At 36.3% G+C, this 11221-nt stretch overlaps 1 long non-coding RNA gene across 1 annotated transcript; it reads left to right on the top strand.

Moving 5' to 3' along the window:
• The first annotated feature begins 226 nt into the window (after positions 1-226).
• Positions 227-10998, top strand: LOC115411060 (uncharacterized). Its single transcript, XR_003934171.1, has 3 exons — positions 227-362; positions 4469-4473; positions 10987-10998. It is a non-coding gene; the product is annotated as an uncharacterized LOC115411060 (long non-coding RNA).
• Positions 10999-11221: the final 223 nt, after the last annotated feature.

Here is an 11221-nt window from a genome sequence, read left to right as displayed (position 1 = left end):
GATCCAGGTTTCTACCCCCGGACAGGACACGTTAGTCACAGGGCTCCGAGATGAAGGGCCCCGGGAAACTTGGGAAAGAACCGTTAAAGGCAGGTATACCGGGAAAATCAAGACCAAGTTTCAGCAGAAGAAACAGATTTGAGTTTAACCCTTTATAGTCACTCAGTGAAATACTCTACAATTCAAAATTTCGACCTTAGCGCATCATCGGACATTGTCATCTACCTCCTCGTATGTTGCCGTGACAACAGTCTCCCTCCTCTTGCCATAACGCATCCCAGCAGCACTTGCTAAAAAGTAAACACATGCAATAAAACAGCTGTTATAATGTCGTAAACTGACAAAACTCACTCATATTCACTGTGTAATGATATAAAAACCAACATGCTTCTTGACCTCACCGAGGCACGGGATTGGCCCCATATTTAATGTTTGCGGAAATTACCAAAAATAGTCACTTGCCTGATAAAAGGTTGACAAAAGCAAAATGAAAACAAAAAACAAAAAAACACTTAAAAAAACGGTATTATTCCAGCAGCGGGAGTGCCAAAAAATATAACGGAAAATAACCATCTCATAAAAATACGGTAATTTTCCATAATTAAAATACAGTTTTTTGCCTTAACTTTACATGTGATTTTGCATTTTCTTTTTTTTTTCTTTTTAATGTTTAATAAAGAATATTTACATGTATTAAAACAATCAAATTACATATATATATATATATATATAAATAAATAATTTTCAATGAGACTAAGTTGTCCAATCCACTGATAAAAACTGTATTTGGACAGTTTATCAGTGCTTATACGTGTTATACATTCACAAAAATACATTTATTCAACATTTTTGTTGTGAAACCTCCTGTAATTACACAAGATATTTGTCAGTTAAACGAGTCTGGTTAAACTTACAGAACAAATACTTCTTTTACGGTTAATTGTCAGTAATTTTATGTCATTTTATTTTATTTTATTTTTTACAATATTACACTTTAAATTAACTGTTTAATCTCATAAATAGAAAAGAAACGTGTGAAATTATGATACATTTGCAAATGTATTTTAACTGTATTTTTCTGTGAAAAAAGAAAAAATTATTTTTAAAAATTGAATTTTTTGGGTTATTCCGTTACAGTTTTTTCGTGTTATTTTACATTTGACATGTAAAATCACAGTCTATTTTTGTCATTTCATTAATATTTTCCTGTATCTTAAAAACACAGGAAAAATCTGTAAAATAAACAGTGAGAATTCTGTTAAATTACAGATTTTTTTGTTACAGTGTAGTAGTAGGACCTGACTATTTCCTGTATATTCCATTTAACTTAATAAAAACATCATTTCACTCGCTCCACATTAGCGACTGTAAACTTTATCACGCTGTAAACTTTTTAAGGACTCGACTGTTGGAATAACATCCAGAACTACACTTCCTGCGTCCGTAAATTTTCCCCCACGACTCCATCAAAAATAAATAAATCAGTGTCAACGTCGTCTCGGGGCGTCTCTCACTCCAAAAAGTTTTGACGGTGCCAATCAATCAAATTGGGAGTTTTCTCGCAGAATAATGCACGTTTCCTCTCAAGAATGCCCGTCAAAGGAGGCAGTGTGGTGGAAACCTCCTCTGGACCCACAAAGGTGTCACAGTAAGCAGGCGTTGTCAGAGACTTGTCACTGCCGGGTGGGTTGAAAGCATGAAAAATACCATCTCAGGGGACGGGGGGAGGACGAGCGGCGAGGAAAAAGGGGAGGGGAGGGGTGTGTTGGAGTGTGCGCGACGGCCTTGACTCACTTTCGCCTGTTGCATCAACCCTTGTCAATCCTCCAGACAATAGGCCTCCGTCTACGCGGCGGGCGGTTTTCACCTTCAGGGGTGATGGCTATATTACTCAGCCTGACAAGTCATGCCGGAGGGAGATCAAAAACGGTGCCTAATTGAATGCTGTCCACTCACACACCTGAAGCTCTGCGCAGACTGATTATTGGACTCCGATTGGATTATTATGGGGTGAAGTTTCCATCAGAAAAGTCATTTTTGGCAGACGGAGGGTTCCGAGTCAACGTCACCTAACGTCTGACAGGGAACCACCCCCGACGGCTGACGCGCACGTCTTAAAGGTGACGGGTGAAGGCGTCTGCTGCACGTATGAGTCAACTTTGAAAACATCAGCGACGCCCCGCCCCCAGCTGAGACCGGACCGTAAGAGCATGACGACCAGACTGGAAACGTCTACCACAGCGCATGGCACCGAAGTCTGAAATAAACGACCACTGGTAGGAATCAACCATGGCAATGATCAACCATGGGCAATGATCAACCATGGCAATAATCAACAATGTGCAATGATCCCAATGTGCAATGATCACCAATGTGCAATAATCAACAATGTGCAATAATCAACAATGTGCAATGATCACCAATGTGCAATGATCACCAATGTGCAATAATCAACAATGTGCAATAATCAACAATGTGCAATAATCAACCATGGGCAATGATCAACAATGTGCAATAATCAACAATGTGCAATGATCAACCATTGGCAATGATCAACCATGGGCAATGATCAACCATGTGCAATGATCAACAATGTGCAATAATCAACAATGTGCAATGATCACCAATGTGCAATAATCAACAATGTGCAATAATCAACCATGGGCAATGATCAACAATGTGCAATGATCAACAATGTGCAATAATCAACAATGTGCAATAATCAACCATGGGCAATGATCAACAATGTGCAATGATCAACAATGTGCAATGATCAACAATGTGCAATGATCAACAATGTGCAATAATCAACAATGTGCAATGATCAACCATGGGCAATGATCAACAATGTGCAATGATCAACAATGTGCAATGATCAACAATGTGCAATAATCAACCATGTGCAATGATCAACCATGTGCAGTGATCAACAATGTGCAATGATCAACAATGTGCAATAATCAACAATGTGCAATAATCAACAATGTGCAATGATCAACAATGTGCAATAATCAACAACGTGCAATAATTTGTAATAATGTGCAAGAATGGAAAACCAACAATGTGCAATAATTGAAAACCAACAATGTGCAATGATCAACAATGTGCAATAATGGAAACCCAGCAATGTGCAATAATCAACAATGTGCAATAATGGAAAACCAACAATGTGCAATGATCAACAATGTGCAATAATTTGTAATAATGTGCAATAATGGAAAACCGACAATGTGCAATAATGGAAAACCAATAATGTGCAATGATCAACAATGTGCAATAATGGAAAACCAATAATGTGTAATGATCAACAATGTGCAATAATTTGTAATAATGTGCAATAATGGAAAACCAACAATGTGCAATGAAGGAAAACCGACAATGTGCAATAATGGAAAACCAACAATGTGCAATGATCAACAATGTGCAATAATGGAAAACCAACAATGTGCAATGATCAACAATGTGCAATAATCATAATCAACGAAGTGCAATTATCAGAATCAATAATGTGCAACAATCAAGCATGTGCAATAATTAGAATCAACAATGTGCAATAATCAACAATGTGCAATAATCCGAATCAACAACGTGCAATTATCAGAATCAATAATGTGCAATAATGAACAATGTGCAATAATCGTAATCAGCAATGTGCAATAATCAACAATGTGCAATAATCAATAATGTGCAATAATGACAAATCAGCAATGTGCAATAATCAACAATGTGCAATGATCATAATCAACCATGTGCAGTAATCAATAATGTGCAATAATAATAATCAACAATATGCAATAGCCAAAAATGTGCAATAATCAATAATGTGGAATAATCGTAATCAATAACATGCAATAATCAACAATGTACAATAATCAAAAATGTGCAATAATCTGAGTCAAAAATGTGCAATAATCTGAATCAAAAATGTGCAATAATCATAATCAACAATGTGCAGTGACTACTGTACTTACCGCTAACTGTCCTGTGCAGCTAACTAAGTATGAATGTGTGAATGTGCGACTTGAAAACCAACACCACAGGGCCTTTGACCAAAGCATCAGAATGAGACCAGATGGGATGAGAACCATTAAGAAACAACTTTTTAGAGTCCAAGAAAAGAACTGATAAAATAGAAACACTGCATTTTCTCCAGTGGACACAGCTGGAAATGTAAATAATGGCGTTTGATGCTAAAATGACAGCGTTTCTTCTTGATTATGAGGCTTATGATAGTATACAGTTATTATGGGATGTTCTTATCTTCGCTAAGTTGCCGTTGGTTGATCCATGGTTGTTGGATTCAACCAGATCTTTAGTGGTTTTACTGTGGCTATTTTCAGTCTAAAACACAAGCTAAGCTAACAGCGCTAAGCTAACAGAGCTATAATGTAAACTATCAGCTGATGCAACATATGAAGAGTATAAGACAGTGTTATTTTAAGTGACGGTCAAAATAAACACCTATGAGTTTTAGTTTGACGAAGAAAACTTGATGATACCATAATACAAATGTGTATAAACAATGAGCTTTATACTTTTTTCAGCGGCAGATACAGTCTGTGGAAACATAGCGTTGATGTTGTTGGTGATACAGGATCTCATCATATATGAGGTTTGTGCAATTCTCAATTTTTGCAACTTAGTGTCAGCAACGTCTCCTCATTAGTGTGAATAGAGTGTTGCAGTTCGGTTATTGCTCCTCTACACACTCGAGAGAAAAAGCAATTTTAAAAGGAATTAATGTACAAATTTGTTTCTCGTATTGTTTGTGGGGATGAAACAGCTGGTTGTGACCTCAGTCCCTTTGTTTGCCAAATGGACCGGGCCGTGTTTACTCCTTGGGTTTGTACTCTTAGACAACACAGTATCTCCCACTAAAAAATCCCATATATCCTACTTGTAATTACTACTGGAGGGCAGACTTGAGCGGGTTTTCCCATCTGGTAGCTTCATGTTTACAAAGTATAATAACAATATGAGTGGATGCATCGTCAGAGTCCGAGGCGGTCTGCGCTGATACAACTGGGCTCTAAACAGTACAAATGAATTCTGGTCTCTATTTAACCTTTTTTCAACAATTTATTACCATATATCATAATATTATCCTCTATATTTTGAGTTTTTTCAGTGAAAATCAGGTATTTTCCTACATTTAATTTACTGTTCATGTACTTTAACCCTTTCATGCATGAATTATCAGAACCTTAATCAAGATTTTTTTCCTCTTTAGGCATGAAAAGAAAAAAAAAACATGCCTCAAGAAAATTTTCTTATGAACCTTTTTTTCATGGAGTTGCAAAAATGTCCACTCAGCCGGACACCATGCATTTAATTTTTGAAGCAAAGAAACATGTATTTACTGATATACTGTGTGAAAACTATGAAATAAAAACATTTTAATGCTTATTCTAGGTCATTCATTTGTCAGACAGGGATAGTTGTTTGTTTACCCGCTTCACTAATTTGTCTGATAAATGAGTTATCTACAAAAATTATATGTGGAAGACAGTAGGAACCTTTAGCAGACATTTTTAATGCTACTAATCTGAAGTTTTCTCACATTTTAACATGCTAATGCCAGTCAGTACTCACTTCATGGAGATAATATGCAAAAAAAAAAAAAAAAAAGGTGGTTTTTGACTAATTTTTAGGTGGTTTTGGGGTAATTTTTGGGTGATTTTTAGGTGGGTTTTTTGAGTGATTTTTAGGTGTTTTTTATGTGGTTTTTATGTGGTTTTTGGGTGATTTTTGGGTGATTTTTGGGTGGGGTTTTTTTGGTGATTTTTAGGTGGTTTTTACGTGGCTTTTATGTGGTTTTTGGGTAATTTTTGGGTGATTTTTAGGTGGTTTTTACGTGGCTTACGTGGTTTTTGGGTGATTTTTGGGTGATTTTTAGGTGGGGTTTTTTTGGTGATTTTTAGGTGGTTTTTACGTGGCTTTTACGTAGTTTTTGGGTAATTTTTGGGTGATTTTTAGGTGGTTTTTACGTGGCTTACGTGGTTTTCGGGTAATTTTTGGGTGATTTTTAGGTGGTTTTTTGGGTGATTTTTAGGTGGGTTTTTAGGTGGTTCTGGGGTAATTTTTGGGTGATTTTTAGGTGTTTTTTTTGGGTGATTTTTAGGTGGTTTTTGGATAATTTTTGGGTGATTTTTAGGTGGGGTTTTTTGGGTGATTTTTAGGTGGGTTTTTAGGTGGTTTTGGGGTAATTTTTGGGTGATTTTTGGGTGGTTTTTGCATGATTTTTACGTTGTGTTTACATGGTTTTTAGGTAGGGGTTTTTTTTAGTAATTTTTGGGTGATTTCTAGGTGGTTTTTTTGGGTGATTTTTAGGTGGGTTTTTAGGTGGTTTGGGGGTAATTTTTGGGTGATTTTTAGGTGTTTTTTGGATGAATTTTAGGTGGGTTTTTAGGTGGTTCTGGGGTAATTTTTGGGTGATTTTTAGGTGTTTTTTTGGGTGATTTTTAGGTGGGTTTATAGGTGGTTCTGGGGTAATTTTTGGGTGATTTCAAGGTTTTTTTGGGTGATTTTTAGGTGGGTTTTTAGGTGGTTTTTTTTGGGTGATTTTTAGGTGTGTTTTTAGGTGGTTTTGGGGTAATTTTTGGGTGATTTTTAGGTGTTTTTTTAAGTGGTTCTGGGATAATTTTTGGGTGATTTTTAGGTGGATTTTTGGGTGATTTTTAGGTGGGTTTATAGGTGGTTCTGGGGTAATTTTTGGGTGATTTTAAGTTTTTTTTAGGTGATTTTTAGGTGGGTTTTTAGGTGGTTCTGGGATAATTTTTGGGTGATTTTAGGTGTTTTTTGGGTGACTTTTAGGTGGTTTTTGGATAATTTTTGGGTGATTTTTAGGTGGGTTTTTTGGGTGATTTTTAGATGGGTTTTTAGGTGGTTTTGGGGTAATTTTTGGGTGATTTTTAGGTGGTTTTTGCATGACTTTTACGCGGTGTTTACATGTTTTTTAGGTGGGTTTTTTTGAGTAATTTTTGGGTGGTTTTTAGGTATTTTTGAATAATTTGTAGGTGGTTTTGGGGTCATTTTTGGGTGATTTTTGGTGGTTTTTGAGTAATTTTTAGTTGGTTTTACGGTAATTTTTGGGTGAATTTGGTGATTTTTGGGTAGTAACTTATCATTTCTACATGAAAACAAAAAAACAACAACTTTTAAAAAACAAACAAACTGTTAATTACAGACTTGTAACAATAACAAGTACTTGATTTACACTTAAACATGTTACTCTAGATCAGGTTTATCAAGAACAGCGTGGTTACAGTAATGGTCTAAATGTCAGTGTATGGGATGATGCATAAGTGTCCACTGTGTCGGCTGATATGGAACTAAAACAACAAAACCCATGAATATACAAGAGAACAGCTGGAGAAGAACTGTCCACTGTAGTGACCACTGTGCATGAAAGGGTTAATTATTACGATGAGATAACATTTAAGTGTTATTATGTCAAAAACAGAGAAAACTGAAGAAAAAATTGACTTTTTCAGTCAAATCTATCATTATCTGAGTATAAGTCAAATGTGTCCATCCACTGTCATTATTGGACATGTGAGCAAAACCTTACCGATATTTACTAAAAAAAAAGAAATGCGTAATGTCGGTTTTTCCATTAAATCACAAATGCAATGATTTTTGTGTTTAGTATCATGGCCCTGATGGACCACCACTGGTAAAGAGCTCCTACAAGTGGATCATTGTACTGAAAAAAGCTAATACGATTAGCCCCGGCTGGAAAATAATCCTGTCAAACACAAAATGCACAATTTAACACAAACTACCTGAAACAATCTGCCATCAGTTGTCCTGATCAGGGTGTAATATGTTGTAAAAAAAAAAAAAATAATAATTGAGATTTAATCGGAGGCCTCTCAGTTAAAACGAGATGCTCTTTCCTGCTGAGGTTCCTCTTAGCGATTCGTCGTAATTTGTTTTGATTTCATGTTTGCCTTTCGCGGCATTAATTTTGATCATCATTTGTTCGCACACACAGTCTCACCCCGCAAGAAACTAGAGTGGCTTTTTAGGTCCATTAAACATGTCAGCATCCACTCTCACACTTCCAGTTCTGAAGCACAAAACTAGCGCCTTCACTGGGAACTAAACCTCGTAATTGCAACATATGCTTTGAGTCGCAGAAATATCTCCAGAGACTAATGAAGAGAAGGGTGTTCTGGGTAACTGTATGTCCCAGACCTACACCATGAATATGAGCGTGAAACTTTCAGCTGATTCTGACCAGAGTGTCTACGCCACGGGTGTCAAACTCATTTCCTTTCAGGTTCCGTATTCGGCTCAATTTGATCTCAAGTGGATCAGACCAATGAAAGAAAAGAATAAGTAGCATAATAGCATAAAAATAATGACAACTCCAAATTTTTCTGTTTTAGCGCAACAAAATAACATTGAATTATGAAAATATTTACAATTTATAAACAAACCAAACAAAAAAGACATGAATAACCTGAAAAATTTTATAATTCTTAAGAAAAATAAGTGCAATTCAATATTATTATATGTAAACGTATCATTTACACTTGTGGAAAAAAAACATATAGTAACATTCAGAATATTGTTAAAACTGTATTGTATTTTCTTTAGACATTTCAGGTTGTTCATATTTGTTCAAGTTATTCACATTTTATTCTTAAAGGATAGTTTGTAAGTGTAAATATTTTCAGAACATACTGTTTTTTCACATGAAACCAAGAAGCAAATTTGGAGTCATCATTATTTATAGATTATTATGTTAATATTTTACTTGAGCTCACAGGTGGTCTGTATGTGGAACCTGAACTAAAACCAGTTTGACACGATTGTAATTTTTGCGCTCTGCCAGTTCATCCCGCGGTCCGGATCAGACCCTTACCTGGGCCGGTTTTGGCTCACGGGCCACATGTTTGATGCAGTGGCGGCTACTCGTCTTTCAGACAGGGGAAGCTCATTGTCAAGTTATTTAAACATACATTCGGCCCTCCGTTCCTTTTTAAGAAAATGCTCAGTGACCTTATCGTACCAAGTAGGCATCTTTTCCAGGGACTGGACCAGTGTCCTCTGAATGTCCAGCAGAGCTGGGCTGCTTCAAATTGCCTTGGCCCATTGTGTTGCGAGTGTAAGACTTCAGCCTTTATAAACTACAGATGCTCCTTTCACTCCGACCTAGCCGACAGTTTGATTGATTTACCTATCTACAAAACTATATTAAACTCGAAGAAGAAATGATTAAATTATGTAACTGAAACAAGAAAACGCTGAAATTAAGTTAAATTGAAAGAAGGAAGTACAATGAGTGTGTTTTATTTACAGTGAAAGAAATGAACGAGTAATTTCGGAGCGGTTTCTCTGATTTCACAGCAGAATGTGCGACAGTATTAAACTGAACTGTGTCAGTGAAGGAGGAGATCTGAAACTAGCTGTCAATCAAACGGGATTCAGCCTTTCGACCGATCCTCCAATCAGCGCGTGGGATTCTGGCGTCCGGCCCGGCCGAGCTCCGCCTACAGCTCCATTCACCCCCAGAGACGCCCGGCGTTCAGGGGCGGGACAACATTGTGGCATTTATCCAATTACCGTCCAGTTTTGAGGCAATGAAAAAAACTGTTCCACTCAGTCCCATTGAAGCCCAGAGACGGACACAGTCTACGGACAAATGCACTGAGCAGAGATGGAGGAGAAAACAGAGACACGGGAATGGAGGAGAAGTGAACAACATCGCGTCCGTTGATTTGTGATAAAGCTAATTCTGAACGAACTCATCTTTGAGATGAACGTGTTTTAACACATTTGTAGTCAATGAAATGTCAACACAACCGAACAAATTTAACCATTTAATTTTCGTAATTTTAGGGGAAGCCGGGCTTCCCTTGCAGTCTGTGAGAAATCGCCACTGGTTTGATGCCCCTAATCTGAAACAAGAGAAGCACAAGATAAAGGCCAGATTTAGATTAGATTAGACTAGATTAGATTAGATTAGATTAGATTAGATTAGATTAGATTAGATTAGACTAGATTAGACTATATTAGATTAGACTAGATTAGATTTGATTAGATTAGACTAGATTATATTAGATTAGACTAGATTAGACTAGATTAAATTAGATTAGATTAGACTAGATTAGATTTGATTAGATTAGACTAGACTATATTAGACTATATTAGATTAGATTAGACTAGATTAGATTTGATTACATTATATATATACTATATATATACTATATTATATACTATATTAGATTAGACTAGATTAGATTTGATTAGATTAGACTAGATTATATTATATTAGATTAGACTAGATTAAATTAGATTAGATTAGACTAGATTAGATTAGACTAGATTAGATTAGATTAGACTAGATTAGATTTGATTAGATTAGACTAGATTAGATTAGATTAGACTAGATTAGATTCGATTTGATTAGACTAGATTATATTAGATTAGATTAGATTAGATTAGATTAGATTAGATTAGATACAACTTTATTTATCCTTTATATATCCTTTATCTATCCTTTAACCAGTGGTGTAGTCCAGGGTATCTGGACTATACCTACTTATTTTTCAGTCATCATTGCGTATACCCACTTCTAAACCACCCCTGATGGACAACATTCAGTCGTATCTGAACCAAATTGCCCATTTTTTCCCCTCGGATGGTGAAGCCATGACCCGCCCTACTCTGTCTCTAATTAATAATAATAATCCATTTTATTTGTAATGCACTTTACATTTTTGTCTAAAAATCTCAAAGTGCTACAGGCAATACATAACAGAGAATAAAAATAGAAAATAAGCCAGATAAAACAGTTTAAAAATAAAAACAGCAGTTAAGAATGAAGACAATTAAAACAGGAGAAGCATGCACAGATGTTAAAAGATCAAGGAAATGCTTTCCTGAATAAAAAGGTCTTCAGACCTTTTTTAAAAGTGTCCTCAGTCTGTGGGGCCCAGAGGCGATCAGGCAGGGCATTCCATAGACGAGGAGCAGCAGCTGCAAAAGCCCTGTCACTCATAGTTTTAAGTTTTGTCCTGGGGGGGCACAGACGGTGCGATTGGCCTGACCGTGTTCTGGCTAGTACTCGGTGCCTCCACTGATTAGATTGATTAACTTTAAGCATGAGGACTGATGAGCCAATCAGAGGCAGAGTAGGGTGGGTCATGCTAAGGAAAATATTGCTAATTTAGCACTGGCCGCTTCTAGTAAGTAAGTACATTTTATTTAT

Source organism: Sphaeramia orbicularis, chromosome 20, assembly GCF_902148855.1.
Source record: "Sphaeramia orbicularis chromosome 20, fSphaOr1.1, whole genome shotgun sequence".
Taxonomy (NCBI): domain Eukaryota; kingdom Metazoa; phylum Chordata; class Actinopteri; order Kurtiformes; family Apogonidae; genus Sphaeramia; species Sphaeramia orbicularis.
This window is presented reverse-complemented; position numbering and strand designations above follow the sequence as displayed.